Here is a 12,586-nt window from a genome sequence, read left to right on the forward strand (position 1 = left end):
GTTTTATAAATATTCCTAAACTTTTATAACACTGGTTTGTTGTAATTCTACACTATTACGTGCATTGTATATACATGCAATGTCATTATTGTTTGTCATATACTGTAGTGCCCAAGTCAAAAGAACTACAAAGGAATGCTGGCCATGCATGTAGATTTTTATGCCATACTGTATTTTGAAACAAACACACGGCTTTAAAAAAAAATGTATCTAAACGAGCATTTTAATGTTTTGAAAATTTTCCAGCCTACCCATTTATTAAAGGACTACTGTAGGGGTCGGGGGGAAAAAAGTTGAACCTACCCAGGGCTTCTAATGGTCCCCTGCAGACGTCCTGTGCCCGCGCAGCCACTCCCCAATGCTCCGGCCCCGCCTCCGGTTCACTTCTGGAATTTCCGACTTTAAAGTCAGAAAACCACTGCTTCTGCACAGCCGCGTCCTCGCTCCCACTGACGTCACCAGGAGCGTACTGCGCAAGCCCAGTACAGTTTGCACCTGCGCAGTACGTCCCTGGTGACATCAGAGGGAGCGAGGACACGGACGCGCAGGCGCAGTGGTTTTCAGACTTTAAAGTCGTAAATTCGAGAAGTGAACTGGAGGCGGGGCCGGAGCATCGGTGAGTGGCTGCCCAGGCACAGGATGTCTGCAGGGGACCATTAGAAGTCCCGGGTAAGTTCAACTTCTATAGATGCTTTGTATAGTGGTAATTATTAACAAGCTGTTCCCCACCTCCGTCTTGCACCTCTGACACTGTAGTTGCCATTTGCTATGTATAGAGTGCTGGGTAGTCTGTATATTACCTCATAAAAGTAAGAGTGTTGCTACAGTGCCACCCAGTGTTCATTTACTATATTACTACATAAGCTGCAGCTGCGGTTAGCAATAATGATGGGTAACAAATGGTCATTTTATGTGTCATAGGTGCTTATTGGAATTCTTTGATGCAGCTATGATTTAGCATTTTAATGAACTGACATGATCCTGTATATTTTCCTCTGTGCCATGTGTGCCAGATGTCCATAAACGATAGGTAGTCAGGCACCCTTCCCAGCATTTTTGGAGCAGTAGCAGCCTCCATTTTAATTGGCAGTTGGTTGCTGTGTATTATGGGTTGTTGCAAGTGTAGGCTGTGAATGCAAGTGTGAAGACTGATTTACATCTGACTTGGCCACATCCTGCCCTTTACCTGATCTATGGCCTATGGCAGAGCTATTTTTTTATGTTTGAATACCATTTTTTTTTTGCTGCTGAGGCCATCTTTGGCACATACGAGAGGATTCGCTGCCGGGAGACTTGGGCGCAGGATACAGCCGATATGGCTTATCCTACTGCTGCACAAGTCCCGGTGGCATTAATTACTATTCCCCCTCCAGGTAACATGGATGGGGGGAATGATGTAATTCGGCTTCCAACTATTGCTGGCGGCCGAATTACAGTGTTTTAAAAATAACTTCAGCTCTGTCTTCTGACGGCACCGAAGTTACTCACTGTGTGCCGTTATAGCTGTAATTCCTATTACAGTCTATGGTGGCGCCGGCTGCGCCCAAATCTCCTGCACTGAATTGCCAGTGTTCGCTCTCTGGCTATGTATACTAGGGGGGCCCTCTCTATGGATAATTAAAGGGGCACTATGGAGAAAAATTTTAAAATTTAAAATATGTGCTAACATTGTAAAAAACGTACTTCGTATTTGCCAGAGTAAAATGAGCCATAAATTACTTTTCTCCTATGTTGCTGTCACTCACAGTAGGTAGTAGAAATCTGACAGAAGTTACAGGTTTTGGACTGGTCCATCTCTTCATAGGGGATTCTCAGCAAGGCTTTTATTCTTTATAAAGATATACCCTAAAAAGGATGTAAATGATGCTGGCCAGCTTCCCTGTTCGCTACAGTTTTTTGGCAGTTGGACAGAGCAACTGCCATTTACTAAATGCTTTTGAAAATAAATAAATCCCTGAGAATGCCCCATGAAGAGATGGACTAGTCCAAAACCTCTCGCTTCTGTCAGATGTTTACTACCTACTGTAAGTGACAGCAACATAGGAGAAAAGTAATTTATGGCTCATTTTACTCTGGAAAAAAATGTACTTCTTCTTCTTTGTATATGTTTGCACATATTTTAAATTTTACAATTTTTCACCATAGTGCCCCTTTAATACTGGGAGTGCTCTACAAGGGCTGCCTTTAGTGGGGGGTATCTGTGGCTACCTACACTGGGAGCCTACCTAATACCAGGGGGCACCTCTGGCTACTGCATTGCAAGTGTGTTTGAGAGCGTCCTTGCTCCCAGACCAATGGGAGTGAGGATGCTGCGTCAAAGGGCTTCCGACTTGCTTAGGCGAGAGTGCAGCCATGCGAACTATGCAGACGAGACGACTGCAGACTTCTGCTTCCGGATCAAGGCTGCCGACCCAGGAAGAGTCGGGGCCCAGTCCGGACACTTTAGCAAGCTCTTGGAGGAAAACGAGGGGAAAGGGATGGCACAGACCATGTCCTAGGAAGTTTATGCATCTAAATAAGTAATTACTTCTTTTTTTTTAAAAGGCAGCTGCCTTGGATATCCTTTTAGGGATGCAAATAAAGTTTAGTAGAAAGATGTTTATATTTACATAGATCTGTACATCAGTCCTGAAGGGGGGATAAAAGGATTTGGTTCCCAAAAAGTGACAGTTGGAAGCTATGGGAGTCCTAAACATGGCTGCACTTCCTGCTTTGGGATGGCAATGGGAGTTCCTGAGATTCTGCAGTCGCACAAAAGCTAGCAGCATCAGCTATCAGGACTCTGCATCATCACCTGGGTATGAGCAGCTAACAGTCACTACCAGCGATCATGGGAACTGTAGTCCTGACTGTGTCCAACGAGCAGGTCATCGATAAGGTGGCATTACCAGAGCCTTATTGCTAGTGAGCCTAGAAGGCCTATTTCACATCCAGGTGCTCCTGGGGCTGCAGCCACCCAAGGCCTGGGCCTTGGTGGCCTTCCCATAAATCCGGCCCTGCCTTCACAATTACGGCCACACCTGCGCATTTCGCCAGAGCCACTCATGCTACTGCGCATGCGCAGTCTTGGTCGAGCGGCTGCAGCGTGGCCACGGTTGTGCCAGAAGAGGATATTGGCCCCTATCAGCTGGAGGGTCCCAGGCAGTGGCAAGGGAAGCCTCATTAATATCCAGAGGCTTCCCTCTCTTTAGGCAAGTATGTGTTTCTGAACCGCAGCTTCAGATCGGGTTCTCTTTACGCTAACAGGTTTCCTTTAAAGCACGTGTCGAACTCCAGTTCTGGAGGGCCAGATCCATGCCACTGTTTAGGATGGACTGATAAAGAAAGGAATGTGTTCTACCTGATGGACCACACCTTTCCTGATTCAGACCCATCAATTAATTTAAGCTGTATCAAAAATGTGTGAGGATCTCGGCCCTCGTAGGACCAGTTTGACAAACCTGCTTTAAAGTAAACCAGAGCTGTAAAAAAAAAAAAAAATGATTTGATACTCACCAGCAGCTTCCTCCTGCAGCATAAACTTGTCCGAGTCCCATGCCGTCCTGTGATCAGCCCCGGTAATAGGCTCAGTCACGTCAGTCCGGATCTACTGCGCATGCGCAGAAGACCCAGACTGGACCCGACTGAGCCGATGACAGGTTTATGCTGTAGGAGGAAGCTGTGGGTGAGTATTCACTCTTCTTTTTTTCATTTTTTTCACAGCTTTAGTACACTTTAAATTAAGCCAATATGGCGGATATATTTGTCCAAAAGTCACCGCTCAAAGCTAATCTGGACAAATATATCCATCCAGCGTTGTTGCGGCTGTTGCGCACGCATGACTGCGTGTGCAGGTGGTTCCATCCCCGCCGCTATTACAGGGGATCGATTGCGGAAGAGTGTTCACCCCGAGGCAAATGAACCTCTGTGAATAAATCAAGATGCTTCCAATCAGGAGGCATCTTGGTTCATGAAAATGTACATCCACAAATTGTAAAACAAAAATGGTATCTACCAGGAAAGTGCTTAGCCCCACCTAGTGGCCAAAAATCAAAGTAGAAATAAAAAAGTAAAACCAAAGTAGAAATAAAAAAAAACAACACAATACACATTGCATAAAAATTTATTGACCCCCACCCTGCCCAGTAGCTTAAAAAAAAAAACAACAAACCACCTTATAAATAAATAAATCACAGTTTAACCACTTTGGGACCGGCCGCTTAACCCCCCCTTAAGGACCAGGGCATTTTGCGGTGGAGGGGGGGCGCACGTTTTGGGGGGGGGGGGGGGGTCAGGCGGCCGGATCCCGTCTGTGGCTGGCTGTAGTGTCCCCCCTGTAGCTGGCAACCATCACTCACCTTCCAGGCTCCAGCGATGAGCCGCAGAAGCCACCTCTTCTCCAGCCGGCATCTCCGCTCCAAATGACGCTCAGGTCTGGTCGCGGCTTGATGACGTCATCAAGCCGGGACCCGGCGCTGACATCAGACGGAACAGAGATGCCGGCCAGAGCAGAGGGGGGCGCCAATCGTCGCTGGAACGGCAGGGAGGTGAGTGGATCCTCTTCTTTTCCCCCCTGCCGCTGCCGCTGTCAGAGTGATCACTACGATCCGACGGCGATCGTAGTGATCACGTGATCAGCAGCCATACGCGATGGCTGCTGATCACTAGGGGGAGATGCCAGCTGTCGAATGACAGCTTAACCTCCCCCTCCGGGTGCGCACGATCGCGTCGGGAGCGGTGGTTTAGCGCGGACAATGAATGAACGTCCGGTCAGAAGGGTACCACCACCTGCCGGGCGTTGATTCAACCTGCGGCGGTCCCCAATAGGTTAAAAAAAAAAGTAGTTAGTTACCTTAGGCACTAAACTTTTTAATATGTATGTTGTGAAGGTATGTTACTATTATCTTGTGCCTATATGGGCTTGTAATTAGGGATGGACACAAAACTGAAAAAATCCACCTTTATTTCCAAATAAAATATTGGCACCATACATTGTACTAGGGAAATATTTTAAACCTGGCAATAACCGGGACAAATGAACAAATAAAATGTATGGATTTTTAATGATTTTTTTTTCTTATTATTCCAGTTAAATCGCATTTAGAATAAAATAATTCATAGTAAAATGTATCACCCAAATAAAGCCTAATTGGTGGTGAAAAAAACAAGATATGGATCATTTAGGTGTGATAAGTAGTGATAAAATTATTGGAGAATAAATGGAAGGATTCCTGACCAGGGAAAATTGCTTCTGTCCTAGAGGTGAAAACACTTATGGGCTGAAGTAGTTAAATAAATCATTTATTGTTTGTGGCTACAAATATGCTATAAGACACTTACACAGTACGTAATATAATATATGTTGTATATATTGAGAGCATAAATAAACACAGACAAGGCAGACAAAGTACACTGCAAGTGCAGGAATACATCTTATAACAATTCAGATACACAATGCATCAAATACTAACAAACTCTATATTTATATACTGTATATTGAACGGCCTTTTCGTATTAAAAGCACAGTGATGCCCATGTTAAAAGTGCCAAAACCTTACTGACAGGGATCAAACATCGAGTCCAGGATGATGTCTGTCTGTAATCTAGACAAGCTTGTGGCAGGGTAATGAGGCTCAGATGGCTGCTAACATTCACTGATGTGTCCTAAAAGAACGAGGAAACTTTGTGTGTTCTAGAACATAGGCAAACGCAGGGGGGGATTACAGCTGCCCAGAATCCCCCCTCAGGCCAGGGCCGGTGCAGTGTCTGGGGCCAGGCACAAGTTGAGACACCAGAATATCTGCATGCATCCTGCAGCTCACAGCACTGCCCCCTACAGTTGACTTTGGATGGAGCAGCAGTGTGCGTGTGTACAGAGCATGGAGCAGCTCTGGGGAACTTAACAGAGTCAAATATGAGCACAGCCCTGAGTCCTGCTGTGTGAATGATTCACTTTCCCCTTCATTACCAATGTCGACTGTCCTCATTATTATCTGTATCCAAACTGCTCCTGATCGATTCTGTTGTTGGACTGGAAATTGCATTATGTGTACCCAGCATTATGTCCTACCATAATATTATACTGAATTGTGCGTGGCCAAGGGAGACCTTTCAGGAATAACCCCCTTTGATAATCATAAGTTTGCCCCTGCCAGAAGATCATCTTTCTTCAGTTCTAATGAAGGTGGGAGATTCCTCTTACTGTATAAGTACAGGTAATCCACTTAAAGGACACCTGAAGTGAGAGGGATATGGAGGCTGACATATTTATTTCCTGCAGCCATCGGAGAGATATGCAGAGAGCGCACTTCTCTCGTGCAGACTGGCAGCCAGTCTGCGCAAGAGAGGTGCGCTCTCTACATATCTCTCCGATGACTGGCAGAACTTACAGGACCCGGAACCGAAGAGGGAGAAGACTGAGTGAGGATGATGGCGTGGGAGTGATTCGTGCGCACTATGCTGGAGGAAGCCCCAGGAGAGATGGGTTTCAGACTAATTTCGAGTACCAAGTTACACAGAATTTAATAATGAAGCGGTGATTAATCAGCTGTGACCGGGGGGGGGGTGTTAACTGTCCCAGAAGTCTGCGCAATAGTCTGCGCTCTATTACACATCGTAGGAGAACAGTGACCCGCATTCCATGACTCACTACCGCGCTTCCGGCTTAAAGGAGGAAGCGTGGTCGTGGAATGCGGCTCACTGTTCTACGATGTGTAATGGAGCGCAGACCATTGCACAGACTTCTGGGAACGCTAACCCCTCGTCACCCGCGGTCACAGCTGATTAATCAGCGCTTCATTATTAAATTCTGTTTAGCTTGCTACTCAAAATTAGTCGGAAGCCCATCTCTGGCCCCAGGTATGTATAAAACTTTTATTTTATAGCGGCTCTGGTTTCCTTTAAATTGGACTGGATTAGCTGCGTGCTGATCAGCAGGGCTGCCAGGCAACTAGTATTGCTTAAAAGGAAATAAATATGGCAGCCTCCATATACCTCTTTGTGTCCTTTAACCATTTCCTGCCCATAGACCTATTAAACCCACACGCACGCACGCAAGCACACACACACACACACTTTTCTAACTAATAATAATAAATATCAGTCTTTTTTTAGCTGCATGATGACAAATATAAAATATTTTACATTTATTGGAGGAACCCCTCCCTTCCTTTCATATTGCCGGGACAGAATCCGGCAGACTGGTGGAGTAGGTGGTGTCCAGCAAAGGAGGAATTGCTAATGGCTGCCCCCAGTATAACCCTAGTTATAAAAAGAGAAGGGTGAAAAGCATGCACTGAAATGCTTATAGGCTTGAATGAGTGTTTATTTATCTTTGTATGTGTCAGAGCGGTGCAACTAAGTATTTTGAATTAAAAAAATGTTTGCTTTGGGGCTGCTTTAAGTTCCCAGCTGAAGATGTGTATTTCATTTTGAACATCTAAGTAAGCAAGATAAAACAACATTGTACGTTGGTGGTGAATAGGGATGGCCGATGCGATGCAAATATTTCTAATTCCAAGTTGATGCAGGATGATTTGCATCCCATTGACCATGTAAAGGGATTGTTGTACGACACAGATGGCCACTCCCAGCCCTCTTGAAAGACTCTCTGTGTCAAACTGAAACAACAACTATCCCTAATCAGGGCAAGGGGGCATTTGAAATCACAAACACTGGTTCGCACGACAGCCGGGGTCCCCAGTTTCATTCAATAATGCAATGTGTCAAAGGGGGCATTTGACACCATTTATCAATAACACACAGTGCTGTTGTATCATCCTTACCTACTTTAACCACTTTGTCCTCCTTGACGTATAAAAACGTCAAGGAGGACAGGCGCGCTCCCGCGGCCGGTCGCGCTCCCGCGGCCGGTCGCACGCGTGCATGCGCACTCCCGGCAGCGGATTCGGTAGCCATGGAATCAATGTATCGGGCTATGGAGCCCGATCACTGATTCCTCTCCCCCGCTGAAAAAGCGACAGCTTCTCTCTGAAGCTTCGCTCTTTCTGAAGCTGTGTCCCTCTAAGCGTACATTGTACGCTTAGAGTGACGTCATGTAAACAAACTCGAGATTGCCATCTTGTGGCCAAAAAGTAAAACTACAAGTAAATGTAAAAAAACATTACAATACACAAATATTTCCCCAAATAAAACACTTTTAGATCCCACCCTCCCAAAAATGCCCACATAAAATGTTTAATAAAAAAAAACCAAAAAAAAACCAAAACACATAAATATTTACCTAATGGTCTAAACTTTTTAAATATCTATGTAAAGATGAAATATTTCTCTATTTTTTTTATAAGCTTGTAAATAGTGATGTATGCAAAACAGAAAAAATGCTCTTTTATTTCCAAATAAAATATTGTCGCGATACATTGTGATAGGGACATAATTTAAATGGTGAAATAACCGTGACAAATGGGCAAATACAATACGTGAGTTTTAATTATGGAGGCATGTATTATTTTAAAACTATAATGGCCGAAAACTGACAAATAATGAATTTTTTTTTCCTTATTCTTCCTGTTAAAATGCATTTACAGTAAAGTGGCTCTTAGCAAAATGTACCCCCCAAAGAAAGCCTAATTGGTGGTGGAAAAAACAAGATATAGATCAGTTCATTGTGATAAGTAGTGATAAAGTTATAGGCTAATGAATGGGAGGTGAACATTGTTCGGATGCATAAGCTGAAAACGACTGAGATGTTAAGTGGTTAAAGTACACACCTTCAGCCAGGAACATAAACAATTAGCATTATAAATGTCAATTTGCAGGAATGTTGGTGGAAGTATGTTGATTACCCATACTTGATAAAGTTTAGGAATCTCCTCTTCATCATAACTGAAGGTGATGCTCGGTGGGGGCTGATTCACTCCAAAAATCGCTAAGCGTAATCGCAAATGCTTTTTGTAGCAATTCCCGACATTTGCCTAGCGATTTTCTATTGATGATTAGCGATTATTGTAGTTCTTGTGGCAAAACAGGAAGTACACTTTGACCTGGAAGTGAACAGCTTTTGGCAAAAAAAACCTGCTTTTAAAATCATTCTATTCATTCTATTCAGCGATTTTACAGTTTTCCTACAATTTACATTGAAAAATAATAACATCCAAAATCCTGCAGGACCCGTGTTTGCATTTGGGAAAAAAATCACATCGCTCTGGTGTAAACTAGCCCATAGAAAGACATTAGCCAAGCGCTTTTCGAAACAATAGCACTTTTAAAAGCACTCAAAAGCGCTCTAGGTATGAACCAGGCGAGTTTGCTAAAACGACTTCTAGAACTGAAAAAGTTGTCCACGTAATAATCGTATAATCACGTAATGCCAGTAATTATAATTTTCATGCAGATATAATGTAGCCTGCAATTGGGCCAATCACGTAATGCCAGTAATTATAACTTGCATGCACAAATAATGTAGCCTGCAGCTGGGCCAATCATGTAATGCCAGTAATTATAACCTGCATGCACATATAATGTAGCCTACAACTGGGACAATCATGTAATGCCAGTAATTATAACCTGCATGCACATATAATGCAGCCTACAACTGGGCCAATCACGTAATGCCAGTAATTATAACTTGCATGCACAAATAATGTAGCCTACAACTGGGCCAATCACGTAATGCCAGTAATTATAACCTGCATGCACATATAATGTAGCCTACAACTGGGACAATCATGTAATGCCAGTAATTATAACCTGCATGCACATATAATGTAGCCTACAACTGGGCCAATCACGTAATGCCAGTAATTATAACTTGCATGCACATATAATGTAGCCTACAACTGGGCCAATCACGTAATGCCAGTAATTATAACTTGCATGCACATATAATGTAGCCTGCAACTGGGCCAATCACGTAATGCCAGTAATTATAACTTGCATGCACATATAATGTAGCCTACAACTGGGCCAATCATGTAATGCCAGTAATTATAACTTGCATGCACATATAATGTAGCCTGCAACTGGGCAATCTTGCATGCACATATAATGTAGCCTACAACTGGGCCAATCACGTAATGCCAGTAATTATAACTTGCATGCATATATAATGTAGCCTGCAACTGGGCCAATCACGTAATGCCAGTAATTATAACTTGCATGCACATATAATGTAGCCCACAATTGGGCCAATCATGTAAAGCCAGTAATTATAACTTGCATGCACATATAATGTAGCCTGCAACTGGGCCAATCATGTAAAGCCAATAATTATAATGTGCATGCACATATAATGTAGCCTGTAACTGGACCAATCAAAAATGGCAGGAAATGAATTTGAGTGCAAGTTTGAATTGGTAGCATCTTTTCAGCCATCTTTACGAGTCAGTGAGTATTAACCTCATCAGCTTCATTGGAATTGAGGTCACTGGCCCCCAAAATATCAGCTTAAATCCGAGGCTTCTCATAGTATTTCTCAAGTATTTTTGTTTTGTGGTGGTCTCCAGGCAGGTAGTGAAAGATGCTATTTTGAAATGCAAAGAACAAAAGCCCGCCTCCGTTATTTAGGGATTGGTTGCGATACTTTGCAGATATTTTGCACATTACTTCGCTGAAACTCCTAACGTAAGCAGTGATGCAGATGACACAAGCTCGTCACCAGGCCCTGGTGACTGGAGGAACGTGTTGGTCAGGTAACTGGGGTTCCAGGAAACTCCCTTTACACTCCGAGATGCTCAGATGGCTTCCACACAGCCTCACGAACCAATCATCTTCCAGAAGAAAGAGGGACACAGCTGCTGCTGATCAGCCTGGTGGAATTCACTTCTTCTTCCTGGGAGACAGGTGGAACACCAAGAAATACAGAAGCCAAAGAAGCAGCAGGTTGTGGCTCTCCGTCCCGAGACAATGGTCCTGCAACACCTGCTGCACAGAGCAAACACACAGGAGAAGGTTTCTGTAAGATTTATTAACGCTATTTCTCTACTTCACAGGTGTCAAACTCAAGACCCATAAGCCGAATGTGGCTCTCTGAGCCATTTTATGTAGCCCTTGACCAAGAGCTTCAAATGTGCAGTATTGTAAGCAGTAAAAGAATGACAACACACTGCCATCCAGAGGAGCGCACTGGTACCTCCAGCTCCCGATCACGTGACATGCATTCAGAGCCGGCGGTATGCAGCATAGAGCATGTGGCTATCCGGAAGATCAGAGGAGACTGGAAGCATTAACAGATGAAAACCGGTTAAGCCAAAAGCATGCCCGAACGACGATTCGACCAATTTTGGGCCGAAACTGGTCAAATGTGTCGTTCGGATATGCTTTAAGATGTCAGGCCGACATGCTAGATTGGCAGCGTAATGTATTAATGCAGGGGCACAGGGGGTAGATTTATACTAGGGGAGACCACCTGGGGGGCAGGCAAGGCGGTGTTACAAGGCCGATTGCTGAAACATTTCAAGCTGAAATCGGTTGGGAATCGGCCTGTGGTTTGTGGCGGCTAACAGATCTCTCTCCAATCAGAGAGAGATCTGTCTAATGGTCAATAGATGTATGGACACCTTCAGGCCCCTTTTCCACGAGCAGTTGATAGGCAGTGAAAAGCCTCTCAAACTTCCGGACTGCTTGCTGCTGCCTGGTAACTGCTTGCTGAGCACACTGCTCAACTGCCCATGGAAATGAGCCCTAAGACTACTATTTAGATTTTGGCCCCGTACGTGTGGTTGAGTTTGACACCTCTGCTCCACCTCTGCTCCACCTCTTCATATGTAAAATACACAATTTAAACACAAACACATAAAACTACTAAAACCCACCAGGTTCCACTTTTCCCACTGTAGGCACTCAGAAGCAGAGAGTTCTCTTTGACAAATGCCCTTTGAAGTAGCTAGCCAGGAGCCTCTGGCTCAGACTTCCACAGCTGTTGACTGCAATCTATGCAGAGTTCAGTCTTTGCTCCACCCTGTGCAGTCTAAACAGAAGGGTGACACTAAAGGACGCAGCAGCCCCCTTCCATACAGGCTGCTGTTCATTTCCAAAGCTCAGCTTCTTCAGATCAAATGACTACATTAAAAGAAACCTGAGGTGAGAGATATATTTGGAGGCTGCCATATTTATTTCCTTTTAAACAATAACAGTTGCCTGGCAGCCCTGCTGATCTACTTGGCTGCAGTAGTGTCTGAATCGCACATGTGAAATAAACATGCAGCTAATCTTATCAGATTTTTTTGTCATAGACATCTGCTCTGCATGCTTGTTCAGGTGAGCGCTTTAATTACAGCGCAGGAAGATTTGGGTGCAGGCGGCGCCACCATAGACCATAATAGGAATCACAGCTATAGCAGCGCACACAGAGTAACTCCGGCGCCATCAGAAGACAGAGCTAAAGTTACATTTAAAACACTGTAATTGGGCCGCCAGCAATAGCCGAATTACATCATTCCCCACCATCCACGTGAACCTGGAGGGGGAATAGTATTTAGCGCGGCCGGGACTTGTGCAGCAGCAGGATAAGCCATACCGGCTGTATCCTGCGCCCAAATCTCCCGGCGGCGATTTTATATGTATCCTGTTCAGAGTCTATGGCCTCAATTCACTAAGATCATGCTGGAGATAATAAGGCAAGAGAAAACTTACCTCCACATAAGAGAGA

The sequence above is a fragment of the Hyperolius riggenbachi genome, chromosome 2 (assembly GCF_040937935.1).
Source record: "Hyperolius riggenbachi isolate aHypRig1 chromosome 2, aHypRig1.pri, whole genome shotgun sequence".
Lineage (NCBI taxonomy): Eukaryota > Metazoa > Chordata > Amphibia > Anura > Hyperoliidae > Hyperolius > Hyperolius riggenbachi.